This window comes from Salmo salar, chromosome 09 (genome assembly GCF_965601325.2).
Source record: "Salmo salar chromosome 09, fSalSal1, whole genome shotgun sequence".
In the NCBI taxonomy this organism is placed as follows: Eukaryota; Metazoa; Chordata; class Actinopteri; order Salmoniformes; family Salmonidae; genus Salmo; species Salmo salar.
In genome coordinates, this window is record NC_138299.1 from 32,886,842 (window position 1) to 32,894,187 (window position 7,346).

The following is a 7,346-nucleotide window of genomic DNA, read 5'->3' on the forward strand; positions in this document are numbered from 1 at the left end:
AAGGTAAGTTGAAGTTAAGTTGAAATTGAAGTTAAGTTGAAGGTAACTTGAAATTGAAGTTAACTTCAAGTTGAAGGTAAGTTAGTCTTACCTCAAGAAAGTACCCTCTACACAGTTTAAGATTGTAGACAGCACCTTTTTTAAGGGTGTATAAAACATAATGAGAATGTTCTCCTTCTGATTGAAGTCAAAGTAGCACTCTCTCAGTCAGACCTACTGTGAGAAAGAAAGAATAACATTAAAAAACAGCATATAGAGCACAATTAGGTAACAATTTAGAACTCAATTTAGAACTTGCATGCCCAACGGGTATTTTACCCTGAAACTTTATACAAAGGACACACGAGAGAAACCAATCAAGGGACTTTGAGATGATGATGCTCATATGAAAGTAACTCTCATTTCATGCCTTTAGAACATTGGCTTGTAATAGGGGCCCTTATTAAAGCTCCGGACTAGTGTTCTCTTTCTCGCTTACAGTAGGGGCTTTTTTTATGGTTACCAAGGTGACGTTAGGCACAGCTTCAGCAAACACGGATGGTGTCACCGAGGTGAACAAGAAAGATAGCAAGGTGAATTTGACCGGGGGAAACTGCATGCCATTACTGTTAATATTTACTCATTAAAAGATCCAGGGAACTGGAGAGATGCTTGCGCAATTCCTAATATGTCAAATCAACTGCTGAACATACCCTTCATTATGACCCTGCCACTCATTGTGCTCTCGCTCTCTCTCTCTCTCTCTCTCACTCTTAAAGGACATTAAAAGTGAGATGGAATTGAGTCCATTACATTATAGTCATTTTTCCACATTGATTTTTATATAGAAACAACGACTTTGATGGCAGTGTTTTACTTGTCATCTAAATGATACCGTTGAAAGACTTTGGAAGAAGCTGGTTTAATATGTTACATCATTTTAGGAATTGCTATTGTGAGTCTTAATTTTTGAGTCTATGCTGTACTTGACAGGCTCACTGTAAGATTCATGTACAGTGATAGAAAATAGAGATGAAATGATCTTTTCAATACTTGCTTTTATTGTGTCAACAATGTATAGTGTAAAATAAACAACAGTTAATGACAATCAATTTATTGAATCAAATCAACTATCTAGTATTCATATTGACTACTTTTCTGGCGGAGGTCTTTTTTAGGGTTCCTTGGGGGTCAAGAACCTATTTGCACTCCATCTTAAGTGTGAGATTCAACAGAGTTCCTCCATCGTAAGCCAGCCTGTCAAACTAATATGCCGCGGTAGGGGGAAACTACCCTACCACTTAAGACGAAAAACAGCTATTTTATACTTCACAGCATTCGTATATGGAATATTGCAAATGCTATTTTCATTTAACCTTTGATTTATACAGATTATTCTCATTGAGATCAAATCTATTTTACAAGACAGACCTGTTCTAAGGTTATATTAATGTTCTGTGAAATGTGTATATAAGTTCTACTACTTTATTTGATGAGATGTATGAAATGTGTATATAGACTGTAGTACTGTATTTGATGAGATGTATGAAATGTGTATATAGACTGTACTACTGTATTTGATGAGATGTATGAAATGTGTATATAGACTGTACTACTGTTTTGATGAGATGTATGACATGTGTATATAGACTGTACTACTGTATTTGATGAAATGTATGAAATGTGTATATAGGTTCTACTGTATTTGATGAGATGTATGAAATGTGTATATAGACTGTACTACTGGATTTGATGAGATGTATGAAATGTGTATATATATAGGTTCTACTGTATTTGATGAGCGTATATTTCTACAGCTTTTTCCCTCCAGACAGAATCACCCAGGTCCAGCTTTCATCAACATTCTACTGTCTGTATCTGACCTACATTCCCACCAACTGGCACACGGACTTGAGAATTCATCTGAATAAAACAGCTCCATGACATAGTCACTGACTGACTGAGCAGGAGATAGAGTGGGTGACTGACAGACATTAACGGCACGTCAATGACACGAAGAAAGCTGCTCAGAGTGTATGTATGCAGCCTAACATGAGCAGGCCCAGCCCAGTTAGAGTTGGGAGGACCAACATTTATGTTCCTCTTAATTGCCGGTGAGAAGAAGAACATGCTTTGGGGAAGAAGCAGGATCAACAGACAGCACTAGTGGACCACTAACATTGGCATGCTGTGTCTGTTCAGAGCCAGAAAGGAAGGTTTGTTTAATCCCTAAACCCTCCTCCCTCTGCCAAACCCGTAATCCCACTAATCTCCACCGCATTGCCCAAGAACACACAGAGACTCAAAGAATCCCCATACAGCTAGTCATCCAATCCCTGCCTCCCTCAATCCCAGCAGAGTGCAACCACTCGCTTGGTCAGTATGGCATCCCTGGCAGCTAAACACAAACACACAGGGAGGTTGCAGTGTTGGTGGTGTAACTGCACAGAGTTTGTTGTATTGGTGGTGGACGGTGGTGGTGGGGCCAAATAAGGGAAATGTTACCCTGCTCGACCACTTCCGCTCCTGGCCCCTTGCGTGCGAGGCAGGGTGTGCTCATTGATGCCAACTATTGAATTTCAGACACAGAGGGGCTTCTCGCTCGCCGGGTGGCTCTGCTCTGGCTGCCGGAGAGAGAGAAGTGGTGACCCAGAATAACTTCATCTAACCACTACTAGGAGAGTATGGTGGAATAATCAGGGCTATTTTGCTCTCTCGCTCTTTTCTAGTCGGACACATTTTGCAACAGAGTGAACGTTGAGCGATCAGCACGGAAATTCTCTCTGAGCCTCTTAACTACTCTGTTGCCCAAACAGCTAGCACTACCATAACAAACAAAAGTATATGAGCATAAACAGACCTGGTGTGAAATAATCCCAGGCAAACAGACTTTGAGGGAGAGGGGAGAGAGAGCCTGTGAACCTGAATCTGTCTCTCGATTAATTGACAGACAAATTGCTTCATGACTTTCCAGATTCTCTCTCTACGACTAGAGGCAACAGGGCTCATTGGATAGAGACAACAGCACATTTGTGTTTGGGCTAAATAAGTTCCCATGATGCTCTCTGGCACAGTGCGGTGCAGTGCAGCGAGGTTGATTCCCCACCACTAGCTCCCTGACATTTCCATGAGCCATGCACTTGAAATGTTGCACAGTAATTGATGTTGAGCCTAACATGTGTTCAGACTCCACTACAAATTAGAAGGGAAAAGGTTATCATAATATTTAGCTAGCCCAATTTGTAGAACTTGAACTGTTCCCTGTGGGGGCATCCAGAGGAAAAATATATGTTTTAAAGTTGAACTTTTGACTAAGGGGATGGCAATATTGCTGAAATATTAAAGAGAGTGGAGCACTCCAACACTAATTTGGAGGCCTGGCTGTGGGGATGGAAGGCTGTCTTGGATGGGGAATGAAGGCTTCAGCACTCCAACACCAACATCGGAAGGGCTTCTCAGAGGGAGTGAAGCATAGTGCAAAGTTCAGCCTAAAAAAAAATCGCTTTTGTGGATTGTGTGCCGCCCCTCCCCTTACCCAACCCCTTTTAACAAACCTCCAACTAATGGAATTAGGTATTCCATCTGTGTATTCTACTAAATTTGAATAATTATAATTCTACCAACTAATTGTACTTTAAAAATGTTAGTCTTTATTAGATTAAAAACTATTTGACACTTAATTTTTCAGAGGTAGGGCATAAGTTACACAAGCAGTGAGGGAGTAGTTGTATTCAGGTCCATTGGTGGAGTCATTTAATCTAGGTGATACTGTTGAATAATTGGAATGAACGGAATGTTTAATTGATGTAATATATTTTGATTGAGAACACCACTGGTGGAGTGTGTGATTTGTAAAGTTATTCATTCAATTTGTCTGCATGTCATGCTCTTTAGATGAGCTATTCCTGGTTTCAGTCGGAACCCGATGTTTTTATACTTTAGATGTGATCTGTCTTTTATTCGTTCCACTTGTCCTCGTGCACGACGTAGCAACCTCTAACACTATATAGCCTATTCATTGGACAAGTAAGTTTCATTTTTGAAAGTAATATTAACATTTATTTCCTCTTCTGCAGACAAAAAAAGGAATATTCCATGCACGAATGGGTGTTGTCATATTGTGATCAAATTCAAACAGACTAAAATGTGCAAAATCACTTCTGTCTTCCTAATATATTGGCAATGAGTGTATTATTTATGAAGACCCTATCAAAATCGGCATGTGCAGGAAATTAAGTTATATAAGGATGAGGTCTCATAATTACCCAAAGAGAGTGCAAGTTGTGGACAGAATTACAAACGAAAAGAAAGAATATGAAAATACTTTCATTATGCGAAAATAAATGTAGGCCTATTTTTTTCTGTGGGATATTTCAAGAGGGTGTAATTTAAAACTCAGTGTTATGTGTAGGCAGTGTGTATGTTGAAGGCCTGTTTTTAAGTTATGCTTGAAAAGTTGTCTCCTGCTGTCGTCGCTCACTGACCGATGCGACCACGGTTGTTGTAAAGAATGTGTTTGGAGTTGCAGAGTGACGGATGGCGGAGTACAACTGCAGGTGTACATTCTTCAGACAGCGAACTGGCATTCACTCAGCACCACGCTATTTCCGCGCGCTAATGGAGTCGTCTCTGTTCACATGGACTCAGTGCGCTTCCGCCGCTATAGTAGCGGGCTCATGGGCAACCAACACAGATCTATAAATGTACTTGTGATGTTGTGTCAAATAAACACCAACTGACGCATTAATTGGCACCAAGCATTTTATATTCAAAGTTGAGAAACTCTTTTCAAATGATCCTTTGGGGGAAACCTGGAAAGGAAAACAGTCCTGACATAAAATCAATATCAGAGGAGGAATACAAGCCACCACTAAACGGTGCAGGAAGAGAAAGACCACATACTAGTGTAGTGTAGCCTACATGAAGGAGTCTCGTTTGGTATAGGCTATGTTCTCAAAATGGACATACCCTCCTCAACTTGCAAAGGGACTTTTTTCGTTCTTGTTGTCTAACAGAAGTACCATATCATTTAGCTTTTTTGTTTTCCTTTTGGTGGAATTATTACTTGTGCCAACAATTGGAATATAATGAATAAACGAGTTAGGCTACTAATGCCACAATCCCATTCAGTATTTTATCTGGATAACAGAACATACGGTTTATCATCAGTAGAACTTGTGATTTGTCATTAGCATATAAACTAGTCAACATATCTTCTACTGCAAAACCCGCTATTAAATAGCCTAAACGTTGTCGACAGCTCTCTTCTATTGTTAATAAAATGCTACAAACAGAAGTAGAATATGCAAATTAATTCATGAAATTATGTGAATGTGGTTTATTTAGACCCATTTATTTTGCAGACATGGGGGGCCACTGCCGATGAGGGCTATTCGAGGTGAGATTTTGATTCACCAGTAGGGCCTAAACATTGGTTCCATCCTTTGTATCGTGTTTCATACACTTTCCTGTTTTATTTGATTATCATTGAGATATCTGTTTGGTTCTCTTTGATTCTTCGTACACACTGTGTCGGAAGGCTAGACACAAGATTTTAATTCTCGTTTATTTGTGGAATATCTCCCGCAAAATAAATAATATTATCATGTTATAATGTTTCATGTATTTTTTATGTATTAGTAAATCTTCTTTGAAAATAATGGTATGAAGATTATGATAGCCTATTAAAATAACAATAATAATGATCTTATAATAACAGCAACAAAAATAACATTGTTAATAATAATGTAGGCCTAATAATAATTAACTATAAATTATAATCAATAATACAATCAGTTAAATGTCTAAGTAATAATAACAATATGCTAATGGTAATACAATATTTAATAAAAACAATAATAATTACAATTGTGCTAAATTAGTTGCTTATTTCAAGCATCGGAATATCGGTAATAACCAGTGTCTCGAATTTCGTCGCTTAATTAATCAAATCCTCGGGAGACGAAACTGTCATTTTCGTTGCATTATTGTTATACCCGAACAAGAGTATAGCCTATAACCAGCCTTAACAAGTGAATATCCTGCCTTCCCAAAAATGTATTGCTGACTCTTATCGAATATGGCTACAGTTTGCAATTTGTGATATGTTTGTAATAATGTTTGCAATAAGTCAATAATACTAATTATTAATTATTCATGCTTTCAAAAAGCAATCCTTATAGAGGAGCTGGCTTCTCTGCTGCATTTTTCTCTTTCGATATACCACATACTGGTAGGTAATCTTGATTTGACCAAGCTTTCAAAGAAGGCAAAGTGTACAACCTCGTCCACTATTTTGACAATCATGCCGAGAAGTGCACACCATTGCATACTGCATTTCTTTATATTCAACAGAAACTATGAGATAAATCAACATATTTGCGCTGGTTCTAATCCACTCAATAAAATAATTTTAAAACATTAATTTGGTAACTTAAGTTTATGGTAGTTTTAGCAGGGTAGTGTTTATGGAAGGATGCACTTTTAACTTGTTATTATTCCTAATAGTTAAATGTTCGATGGAAACATACGTCTTAGTGTTTGTAAATAATTTTACTTGAAGCAATCACTTCTGCTCTTATTTGTTTGGGTTTCCGATAAGAGTCACAAAGCTGGTAATTCATATATTCATGTTTTTGTCTTGTATGGAATGCATGTTTTCATTTACCGTCTTTCTTAATTTTGTATGTTTTTCTTATGGCCCCTGGTGCCCAACTAAACACAAAGTACGTATGCGTGGACCCTGATCCATTGACTAACACGGAAAACATTTTGTATTGAGCGCCATCTCATGGTAGAATAGTAATTGTTGTACATTCAACAGTGCGTGTAACTTTCCAATGTGCCAGTATAAACCAGCATAAGTTATTTGCCTTCATATCTCCAAAGTATGAAAACGGATAACTTATCTCTAAAATATATATATATTTTTAAACCCGTATTGCTCTGGAAATGGATTATGAATCAGTCCCCCGAATGAATTACCCAAGCTACTGTACTTAGGCCTTCATACCTATAATAAACCATCCGATTCAACCAGCTCTCAATCATATACATGTAATATCAACATGAATCTCCAAGTGAATAATAGTCTCTCTCTCTCTCTCTCTCATCATTCAGCTAATGTGCATATGGTTTTGTCTCACCTCTGGCTTGACTTTCTTCTCCCAGTATGGGGAATGGCTATTTTGCCCTCATCTTTCTCCCTGATTCTCCATGGTCATTCTTTACGCAGTCCCCCTAAGCGATGGATGAGGATGCAGCATGAGTATGGGTGCCATATTTAAAATAACTTGCAATTTGTAAACATATGTTCTCAATAACTCCTGTTGCCAGTGTACTCAAATGTAGGTCAAAATATGAGGCAT